Genomic DNA, 12,304 nt, shown 5'->3' with positions numbered 1-12,304 from the left:
CTACTTGACTAGCTCGTTAATCAAAGATGGTTATGTTTCCTAACCATAGACATGTGATGTCATTTGATTAACGGGATCACATTATTAGGAGAATGATGTGATTGACATGACCCATTCCATTAGCTTAGCACCCGATCGTTTAGTATCTTGCTATTGCTTTCTTCATGACTTATACATGTTCCTATGACTATGAGATTATGCAACTCCCATTTGCCGGAGGAACACTTTGTGTGCTACCAAACGTCACAACGTAACCAGGTGACTATAAAGGAGCTCTACAGGTGTCTCCAAAGGTACATGTTGGGTTGGCGTATTTCGAGATTAGGATTTGTCACTCCGATTGTCGGAGAGGTATCTTTGGGCCCTCTCGGTAATGCACATCACATAAGCCTTGCAAGCATTGCAACTAATGAGTTAGTTGTGAGATGATGTATTATGAAACGGGTAAAGAGACTTGCCGGTAATGAGATTGAACTAGGTATTGAGATACCGACGATCGAATCTCGGGCAAGTAACATACCGATGACAAAGGGAACAACGTATGTTGTTATGCGGTCTGACCGATAAAGATCTTCGTAGAATATGTGGGAGCCAATATGAGCATCCAGGTTCCGCTATTGGTTATTGACCGGAGACGTGTCTCGGTCATGTCTACATTGTTCTCGAACCCGTAGGGTCCGCACGCTTAAGGTTTCAATGACAGTTATATTATGAGTTTATGAGTTTTGATGTACCAAAGTTAGTTCGGAGTCCCGGATGTGATCACGGACATGACGAGGAGTCTCGAAATGGTCGAGACATAAAGATTGATATATTGGAAGCCTATGTTTGGACATCGGAAGTGTTCCGGGTGAAATCGGCATTTTACCGGAGTACCGGGAGGTTACCGGAACCCCCCGGTAACCTAATGGGCCTTAATGGGCCTAGTGGAGGAAGAGGAGAGGAGGCCTAGGGGCTGCCGCGCGCCCCTCCCCCCCAAGTCCGAATTGGACAAGGAGGGGGGCGGTGCCCCCCTTTCCTTTCTTCCCTCTCTTCCTTCTTCCCCAAGTCCTAATCCAACTAGGGAAAGGGGGGGAGTCCTACTCCCGGTAGGAGTAGGACTCCTCCTGCGCACCTCCTCCTATGGACGGCCGCACCCCCCTTGGCTCTTTTATATACGGGGGCAGGGGGCACCCCTAGACACACAAGTTGATCTCTAAGATCGTTCTCTTAGCCGTGTGCGGTGCCCCCTTCCACCATAATCCTCGATAATGTTGTAGTGGTGCTTAGGCGAAGCCTTGCGACAGTAGAACATCAAGATCGTCACCACGCCGTCGTGCTGACGGAACTCTTCCCTGACACTTTGCTGGATCGGAGTCCGGGGATCGTCATCGAGCTGTACGTGTGCTAGAACTCGGAGGTGTCGTAGTTTCGGTGCTTGATCGGTCGGGCCGTGAAGACGTACGACTACATCAACCGCGTTGTCATAATGCTTCCGCTGTCGGTCTACGAGGGTACGTAGATCACACTCTCCCCTCTCGTTGCTATGCATCACCATGATCTTGCGTGTGCGTAGGAATTTTTTTGAAATTACTACGTTCCCCAACAGTGGCATCCGAGCGTAGTTTTTATGTGTTGATGTTATATGCACGAGTAGAACACAAGTGAGTTGTGGGCGATATAAGTCATACTACTTACCAGCATGTCATACTTTGGTTCGGCGGTATTGTTGGATGAAGCGGCCCGGACCGACATTATGCGTACGCTTACGCGAGACTGGTTCTACCGACGTGCTTTGCACACAGGTGGCTGGCGGGTGTCAGTTTCTCCAACTTTAGTTGAACCAAGTGTGGCTACGCCCGGTCCTTGCGAAGGTTAAAACAGCACCAACTTGACAAACTATCATTGTGGTTTTGTTGCGTAGGTAAGATTGGTTCTTGCTTAAGCCCGTAGAAGCCACGTAAAACTTGCAACAACAAAGTAGAGGACGTCTAACTTGTTTTTGCAGGGCATGTTGTGATGTGATATGGTCAAGACATGATGCTAAATTTTATTGTATGAGATGATCATGTTTTGTAACCGAGTTATCGGCAACTGGCAGGAGCCATATGGTTGTCTCTTTATTGTATGCAATGCAATCGCGCTGTAATGCTTTACTTTATCACTAAGCGGTAGCGATAGTCGTGGAAGCATAAGATTGGCGAGATGACAACGATGCTACGATGGAGATCAAGGTGTCGCGCCGGTGACGATGGTGATCATGACGGTACTTCGGAGATGGAGATCACAAGTACAAGATGATGACGGCCATATCATATTACTTATATTGATTGCATGTGATGTTTATCTTTTATGCATCTTATCTTGCTTTGTTTGACGGTAGCATTTTAAGATGATCTCTCACTAATTATCAAGAAGTGTTCTCCCTGAGTATGCACCATTGCGAAAGTTCTTCGTGCTGAGACAGCACGTGATGATCGGGTGTGATAGGCTCTACGTTCAAATACAATGGGTGCAAAACAGTTGCACACGCGGAATACTCAGGTTATACTTGACGAGCCAAGAATATACAAATATGGCCTCGGAACACGGAGACCGAAAGGTCGAGCGTGAATCATATAGTAGATATGATCAACATAGTGATGTTCACCAATGAAACTACTCCATCTCACGTGATGATCGGACATGGTTTAGTTGATTTGTATCACGTGATCACTTAGAGGATTAGAGGGATGTCTATCTAAGTGGGAGTTCTTAAGTAATATGATTAATTGAACTTAAATTTAGCATGAACTTAGTACCTGATAGTATCTTGCTTGTTTACGATTGATTGTAGATAGATGGCCCGTGTTGTTGTTCCGTTGAATTTTAATGCGTTCCTTGAGAAAGCAAAGTTGAAAGATGATGGTAGCAATTACACGGACTGGGTCCGTAACTTGAGCATTATCCTCATTGCTGCACAGAAGAATTACATCCTGGAAGCACCGCTGGGTGCCAGGCCTGCTGCTGGAGCAACACCAAATGTTATGAACGTTTGGCAGAGCAAAGCTGATGACTACTCGATAGTTCAGTGTGCCATGCTTTACGGCTTAGAATCGGGACTTCAACGACGTTTTGAACGTCATGGAGCATATGAGATGTTCCAGGAGTTGAAGTTAATATTTCAAGCAAATGCCCGGATTGAGAGATATGAAGTCTCCAATAAGTTCTATAGCTGCAAGATGGAGGAGAACAGTTCTGTCAGTGAGCATATACTCAAAATGTCTGGGTATAATAATCACTTGATTCAATTGGGAGTTAATCTTCCAGATGATTGCGTCATTGACAGAATTTTTCAATCACTTCCACCTAGCTACAAGAGCTTCGTGATGAACTATAATATGCAAGTGTTGATGGTCAACAAGACCACTAGTTTCAAGAAAAAGGGCAAAGGGAAGAAGAAGGGGAACTTCAAAAAGAACAGCAAGCAAGTTGCTGCTCAGGAGAAGAAACCCAAATCTGGACCTAAGCCTGAAACTGAGTGCTTCTACTGCAAGCAGACTGGTCACTGGAAGCGGAACTGCCCCAAGTATTTGGCGGATAAGAAGGATGGCAAAGTGAACAAAGGTATATGTGATATACATGTTATCGATGTGTACCTTACTAATGCTTGCAGTAGCACCTGGGTATTTGATATTGGTTCTGTTGCTAACATTTGCAACTCGAAACAGGGACTACGGATTAAGCGAAGATTGGCTAAGGACAAGGTGACGATGCGCGTGGGAAATGGTTCCAAAGTCGATGTGATCGCGGTCGGCACGCTACCTCTACATCTACCTTCGGGATTAGTATTAGACCTAAATAATTGTTATTTGGTGCCAGCGTTGAGCATGAACATTATATCTGGATCTTGTTTGATGCGAGACGGTTATTCATTTAAATCAGAGAATAATGGTTGTTCTATTTATATGAGTAAAATCTTTTATGGTCATGCACCCATGAAGAATGGTCTATTCTTATTAAATCTCGATAGTAGTGACACACACATTCATAATGTTGAAGCCAAAAGATGCAGAGTTATAATGATAATGCAACTTATTTGTGGCACTGCCGTTTAGGTCATATCGGTGTAAAGCGCATGAAGAAACTCCATACTGATGGACTTTTGGAACCACTTGATTATGAATCACTTGGTACTTGCGAATGACTAAAACACCGTTCTCCGGTACTATGGAGAGAGCAACAGGTTTATTGGAAATCATACATATAGATGTATGTGGTCCGATGAATGTTGAGGCTCGTGGCGGATATCGTTATTTTCTCACATTCACAGATGACTTAAGCAGATATGGGTATATCTACTTAATGAAACATAAGTCTGAAACATTTGAAAAGTTCAAAGAATTTCAAAGTGAAGTTGAAAATCATCGTAACAAGAAAATAAAATTCCTACGATCTGATCGTGGAGGAGAATATTTGAGTTACGAGTTTGGTGTACATTTGAAACAATGCGGAATAGTTTCGCAACTCACGCCACCCGAAACACCACAGCGTAATGGTGTGTCTGAACGTCGTATTCGTACTTTACTAGATATGGTGCGATCTATGATGTCTCTTACTGATTTACCGCTATTGTTTTGGGGTTATGCTTTAGAGACGGCCGCATTCACGTTAAATAGGGCACCATCAAAATCCGTTGAGACGACGCCTTATGAACTATGGTTTGGCAAGAAACCAAAGTTGTCGTTTCTGAAAGTTTGGGGCTGCGATGCTTATGTGAAAAAGCTTCAACCTGATAAGCTCGAACCCAAATCGTAGAAATGTGTCTTCATAGGATATCCAAAGAAAACTATTGGATACACCTTCTATCATAGATCTGAAGGCAAGACTTTTGTTGCTAAATTCGGAAACTTTCTGGAGAAGCAGTTTCTCTCAAAAGAAGTGAGTGGGAGGAAAGTAGAACTTGACGAGGTAACTGTACCTGCTCCCTTATTGGAAAGTAGTGCATCACAGAAAACTGTTTCAGTGACACCTACACCAGTTAGTGAGGAAGCTAATGATGATGATCATGAAACTTCAGAACAAGATGCTACTGAACCTCGTAGATCAACCAGAGTAAGATCCGCACCAGAGTGGTATGGTAATCCTGTTCTGGAAATCATGCTACTAGATCATGATGAACCTACGAACTATGGAGAAGCGATGGTGAGCCCATATTCCGCAAAATGTCTTGAAGCCATGAAATCTGAGATGGGATCCATGTATGAGAACAAAGTGTGGACTTTGGTTGACTTGCCAAAAGATCGGCAAGCAATTGAGAATAAATGGATCTTCAAGAAGAAGACTGACGCTGACGGTAATGTTACTATCTACAAAGCTCGACTTGTCGCAAAAGGTTTTCGACAAGTTCAAGGGATTGACTATGATGAGACCTTCTCATCCGTAGCGATGCTTAAGTCTGTCCGAATCATGTTAGCAATTGCCGCATTTTATGATTATGAAATTTGGCAGATGGATGTCAAAACTACATTCCTGAATGGATTTCTGGAAGAAGAGTTGTATATGATGCAGCCGGAAGGTTTTGTCGATCCAAAGGGAGTTAACAAAGTGTGCAAGCTCCAGCGATTAATTTATGGACTAGTGCAAGCATCTCGGAGTTGGAATAAACGCTTTGATAGTGTGATCAAAGCATTTGGTTTTGTACAGACTTTTGGAGAAGCCTGTATTTACAAGAAAGTGAGTGGGAGCTCTGTAGCATTTCTGATATTATATGTAGATGACATATTACTAATCGGAAATGATATAGAATTTCTGGATAGCATAAAGGGATACTTGAATAAGAGTTTTTCAATGAAAGACCTCGGTGAAGCTGCTTACATATTGGGCATTAAGATCTATAGAGATAGATCAAGACGCTTAATTGGACTTTCACAAAGCACATACCTTGACAAAATTTTGAAAAAGTTCAAAATGGATCAAGCAAAGAAAGGATTCTTGCCTGTGTTACAAGGTGTGAAATTGAGTAAGACTCAATGTCCGACCAATGCAGAAGATAGAGAGAAAATGAAAGATGTTCCCTATGCTTCAGCCATAGGCTCTATAATGTATGCAATGCTGTGTACCAGACCTGATGTGTGTCTTGCTATAAGTCTAGCAGGGAGGTACCAAAGTAATCCAGGAGTGGATCACTGGACAGCGGTCAAGAACATCCTGAAATACCTGAAAAGGACTAAGGATATGTTTGTCATATATGGAGGTGACAAAGAGCTCATCGTAAATGGTTACGTTGATGCAAGCTTTCACACTGATCTGGACGATTCTAAACCGCAAACCGGATACGTGTTTACATTAAACGGTAGAGCTGTCAGTTGGTGCAGTTCTAAACAAAGCGTTGTGGCGGGATCTACATGTGAAGTGGAGTACATAGCTGCTTCGGAAGCAGCAAACGAAGGAGTCTGGATGAAGGAGTTCATATCCGATCTAGGTGTCATACCTAGTGCATCGGGTCCAATGAAAATCGTTTGTGACAATACTGGTGCAATTGCCTTGGCAAAGGATTCCAGATTTCACAAGAGAACCAAGCACATGAAGAGACGCTTCAATTCGATCCGGGATCTAGTCCAGGTGGGAGACATAGAGATTTGCAAGATACATACGGATCTGAATGTTGCAGACCCGTTGACTAAGCCTCTTCCACGAGCAAAACATGATCATCACCAATGCTCCATGGGTGTTAGAATCATTACTGTGTAATCTAGATTATTGACTCTAGTGCAAGTGGGAGACTGAAGGAAATATGCCCTAGAGGCAATAATAATGTTATTATTTTATTTCCTTATATCATGATAAATGTTTATTATTCAGGCTAGAATTGTATTATCCGGAAACATAATACTTGTGTGAATACATAGATAAACTAAACGTCACTAGTATGCCTCTACTTGACTAGCTCGTTAATCAAAGATGGTTATGTTTGCTAACCATAGACATGTGGAGGAAGGAGAGGAGGCCTAGGGGCTGCCGCGCGCCCCTCCCCCCCAAGTCCGAATTGGGCCTTAATGGGCCTAGTGGAGGAAGGAGAGGAGGCCTAGGGGCTGCCGCGCGCCCCTCCCCCCGGTAACCTAATGGGCCTTAATGGGCCTAGTGGAGGAAGGAGAGGAGGCCTAGGGGCTGCCGCGCGCCCCTCCCCCCCAAGTCCGAATTGGACAAGGAAGGGGGGGCGGCGTCCCCCTTTCCTTTCTTCCCTCTCTTCCTTCTTCCCCAAGTCCTAATCCAACTAGGGAAAGGGGGGAGTCCTACTCCCGGTAGGAGTAGGACTCCTCCTGCGCGCCTCCTCCTATGGCCGGCCGCACCCCCCTTGGCTCCTTTATATACGGGGGCAGGGGGCACCCCTAGACACACAAGTTGATCTCTAAGATCGTTCTCTTAGCCGTGTGCGGTGCCCCCTTCCGCCATAATCCTCAATAATGTTGTAGTGGTGTGTAACGCCCCAAGACCGGAGATTCAGATGCCATTCATGGATTCTGGGTTTCGTCATGTGTTTTGTTTTTCTGGTTGCTTTCCCCTTTGCATCATGTGCCTTGCATCATGTCATCATTGCAACCCGTTTTAAACCCACTAAATAATTTGTGTGGATCTTCGATCCATTTAAATTGAGGGAAGGGTGACTTCTCTTTATGACACATCCTCCCAATATTATAGGGAGCTATAACGAAATATTCTATTAGTTTGGGATCACCTATAACACACTTGCATATAATCACATGTCTTTTCTGCTTCGAGTTTGCTCCTCAAACTTCGCCCATAAATTCTTTTATCTTTTTCCGGAGCTCCACCTAAATTCTCAACATTTTTGGGCACTTCGAAAAACCTGTCCTAGTTCAAACCTTTTGAATTAAATTCAAAGAAATTTGAATTTATTCTTTCAATCTTGGTAATTCCTAATTTCTTGGATCAACACATTTTGTGTGAGTCCAAGAAATTTAACCTCTTGCTCAAATTCGTTCACTAACCCTCTCCTTCATTTTTCTTCTCTCTTTTTTCTTCCTTTTTTTCTTCTAAGGAGTATAAGAGAGAGAGAGAGAGGGAGGTTACACCCAGGCCCAGCCGTAGCAGACAGCCCACCTGGGCCTCCCAACCCATAGCCGAGCCGGCCACTAGGCCCAGCAAGGTCAGCCCATCTCTCTCTCAAACCCCTAATTCTCATCCTAGCCGTCAGGGAGCCCGCTCCCTCGATCCCATCTCCCTCTCCCTTCGTTCTCCTCCTGTGCGGCCACACACGCACAGGGCTTCGCCCTCGATCCCCCACTCTCCCTCGTCTCTCCACTCCTCCTCCCTCTCGCTCCTCTGCACGATCCCGTACCCTGCTCTCCTCCACCATCACCGCGAGGGCCGAGTTCGCCGCCCTGCCGCTTCGCCAGGGACGCCGGGCACAACAGCCTGCTGGGCCTCCCCTGCATCTTCCTCGCCGGACCTGCTCCATCTTCCGCCCTCTACCTCCTCGCCGCCTCCTCGTCTACACGGCGCCACCGGCTCGTCAGCTCCGTCGCTAGGGGAGGAGCCCCTCGACCCGTCCTCTTCTGCCCCGACTCCGGCGAGTGTCGCCCCGTCGACCCTCCTGCCGGCCCCTGCTGAGGCAGGGACGCCTCATCAGCAAGCTGGCCTCCGCCCCTCCTGCGCTGCACCCCTGCCGGCCTCGCCGGAATTCATCAAGTTCAGCACCGCCGCGCCCTCTGACCTCCCTTGTTACCCGCGTCGTCGCCGTTCGTCTTCAACCGCGGGACCGCTACTTCGGCATCCACCTCAGCTCTGGCCACCATGGACGCCTCATGCCCAAGATCTTCCTCCTATGTGGTGTAGAGCTGCACCACCACCACCTCGAGGCCCCTTGCAGTCTTCGTTTCGGAACGCCAAGAAGCCGATGGCACTAGGGTGCGCTAAGTTCCACTAATGTTGACCCCGGACATCTACGATATGTGGACCTCTACGATCGATGTGGAACTGTCAAGTACAACTACTACATTGATACGGGAATCACTACTGTTGCAAGAACCGAGGCCGGCAAGTTCGAAGACCCCAAGAACCATGACATTTGAGGCATAGTACGACTACCATCGCCGTGAACCACTACCATCACCGATGAACGATAGGACGACTACTTCGACTACCGTCGCGTGAACCACTACTTCCCTCGACGTCCGAGAACGTCTACTTCCACTACTTCCTCTACACCGACTCGAACCGCTCCGATAATGCACGCTTTAAAGGTATAACCGCCGAGACGACCGTCCGTGAACTAATGCATGTGTGTTGTATGTAATTCTCGTGTTTGCACTGTGTCCGAGTTGTCTCTTGCTCGGTCCTCCTTGTTTGCCGCTAACCCGTGGGAACCCGGTAACCGGGAGCACCCCACCGTTTATCGCATGACCCGAATCCGCACACTTCTCCTTTGCATCGCTATCTCAATCGAGTTACCGGGAACCGGAACGTTTCCGTGGCACCGTTTCGTTATCGTTGCCGTGGCACCCCTTTTGTTTCCGCCACGATGACAAATGCTTCTTAATGCTCTTGTCAAATTTTAATAAAAAATTGCATAAACTTGAACATGTCATCCGCATCATGTTAACAACTTTAAGATGTTTAAAATTGTTGTTGTTTGCTTCATTTTTCTAATGCATATGGGGATTTACCAGATTTGTTGTTTGTTATATCCGGCCCCATTTCAATTGTTTAGATGGTGTAGTTTTGTTATGCTTCACCTCTTACCATGTTTAACAACATTTAATATTGTTGGGTACATAAACGAGATCGAACTAAATAATTGATGTGGTGTTCCGTCAATATGCAACTCGTTGCATATTGAGCTCCACTTAATTTGTAGGATTGTTTGTGCACTTTGCCATGCCATGCATATTTAAACCGGACATGCATCATACTTGATTGTGCATCATGCCATGTTCATGTGTTGGTTGTTTACTATGTTGTTTGCTTCTTTCCGGGTTGCTCCTCGCGTTAGCTTCGGTTTCGTTCCGGAGTGGTGAGTTTTGGTTCGACTACGTCCGCTTTGTCTTCTTCATGGACTCGTTCTTCTTCCTTGCGGGATCTCGTGCAAGATGACCATACCCTCGAAATCACTTCTATCTTTGCTTGCTAGAGGCTCGCTCTTTTGCTATGCCTATGCTACGATACCTACCACTTGCTTATCATGCCTCCCATATTGTTGAACCAAGCCTCTAACCCACCTTGTCCTAGCAAACCGTTGTTTGGCTATGTTACCGCTTTGCTCAGCCCCTCTTATAGCGTTGTTAATTGCAGGTGAAGATTGAAGTTTGTTCCTTGTTGGAACATGGAGATGCTGTTCCTTGTTGGAACATGTTTACTTGTTGGGAAATCACAATATCTCTTATTTAATTAATGCATCTATATACTTGGTAAAGGGTGGAAGGCTCGGCCTTATGCCTGGTGTGTTGTTCCACTCTTGCCGCCCTAGTTTCCGTCATATCGGTGCTATGTTCCCGGATTTTGCGTTCCTTACGCGGTTGGGTTATAATGGGAACCCCTTGACAGTTCGCCTTGAATAAAACTCCTCCAGCATGGCCCAACATTGGTTTTACCATTCGCCACCTAGCCTTTTCTTTCCCTTGGGTTCTGCAGACTCAAGGGTCATCTTTATTTTAAACCCCCGGGCCAGTGCTCCTCTGAGTGTTGGTCCAAACTGAGCGATGTCCGGAGCTACCAGGGGCAACTCTGGGCTGGCTCACCCGATGTCTGGCTCATCCGGTGTGCCCTGAGAACGAGATATGTGCAGCTCCTATCGGGATTTGTCGGCACATCTGGGTGGCTTTGCTGGTCTTGTTTTACCATTGTCGAAATGTCTTGTAACCGGGATTCCGAGTCTGATCGGGTCTTCCCGCTAGAAGGAATATCCTTCGTTGACCGTGAGAGCTTGTGATGGGCTAAGTTGGGAGACCCCTGCAGGGATTTGAACTTTCGAAAGCCGTGCCCGCGGTTATGGGCAGATGGGAATTTGTTAACGTCCGGTTGTAGAAAACCTGAAGTTGACCTTAATTAAAATACATCAACCGCGTGTGTAACCGTGATGGTCTCTTTCCGGCGGAGTCCGGGAAGTGAACACGGTGTTGGAGTTATGCTTGACGTAGGTTGTTCTAGGATCACTTCTTGATCATACTTTTATCGACCGTGCTTTGCCTTCTCTTCTCGCTCTCATTTGCGTATGTTAGCCACAATATATGCTAGTCGCTTGCTGCAGCTCCACATCATACCTTACCTTACCCAAAAGCTTAAATAGTCTTGATCGCGAGGGTGTGAGATTGCTGAGTCACAGATACTTCCAAAACCAGCTTGCAGGTGCCGATGAGTCCGTGCAGATGACACAACCAAGCTCAGGCGGGGCTCGATGAAGATCTTGTCCCTTTGTGTTGTTCCGTTCTAGTTGATCAGTAGTGGAGCCCAGTTGGGGTCGATTGGGGACCGTGTCGCATTTGGGGTTCTTCTTTTATTTTGGTTCCGTAGTCGGACCTTGTTTGTATTTGGATGATGTAATGCTTTATTCATGTAATTGTGTGAAGTGGCGATTGTAAGCCAACTATGTATCTCTTTCCCTTATGTATTACATGGGTTGTGTGAAGATTACCTCACTTGCGACATTGCTTTCAATGCGGTTATGCCTCTAAGTCGTGCTTTGACATGTGGGAGATATAGCCGCATCGAGGGCGTTACAAGTTGGTATCAGAGCCTCCTGACCTTAGGAGCCCCTACTGCTTGATCGTTTTTAGCAGCCGTTGTTGAGTCTGGAAAAATGTTTTGAGTCATTTAGGAATTATATATCAGAGAGTTTAGGAATTCTTTTTACTCCCCAGTCTCCTCATCGCTCTGGTAAGGCATCCTGGCGTAGAGTTTTTACTATTCTCTTCTCAAATTTCACTAAAAAAAATTTAGGATCACGCGGGTATCTTGGAATCGTTCCGATCGATTTGTGACAAGAACATTGTTCTTGGTGCCTCCTGTCATTTAGGGGTTGTGGCAGTGTCCCAGGGAGTTGAGCTCCGAGGTGTTGTCGTCACAATTTTATCGTTGCAGTTCTGGAATACCTGAGTTTAGTTTCGCTGACATTGAAAATCTCTTTTATGCAGTTGTTGGTGAGATAACCTCGACGCCACCCAGTACTAGGGCGGGAGTTCGGGAGTATTTCCATAACTCGTATAACGGATGCTTTTCGAAGGTTGAGGTAGACGATTTCTGAAGGTTTCTTGGTTATGTGTTGAAGGATGGATACAGCTGGATGTACGATTTGTTAGTTTTGGGTGAGATATTATGCTTCCCCTGT

Source organism: Triticum urartu, chromosome 5A (assembly GCF_056163025.1).
Source record: "Triticum urartu cultivar PI428250 chromosome 5A, HENAU_Tu73, whole genome shotgun sequence".
NCBI lineage: Eukaryota > Viridiplantae > Streptophyta > Magnoliopsida > Poales > Poaceae > Triticum > Triticum urartu.
This window is presented reverse-complemented; position numbering follows the sequence as displayed.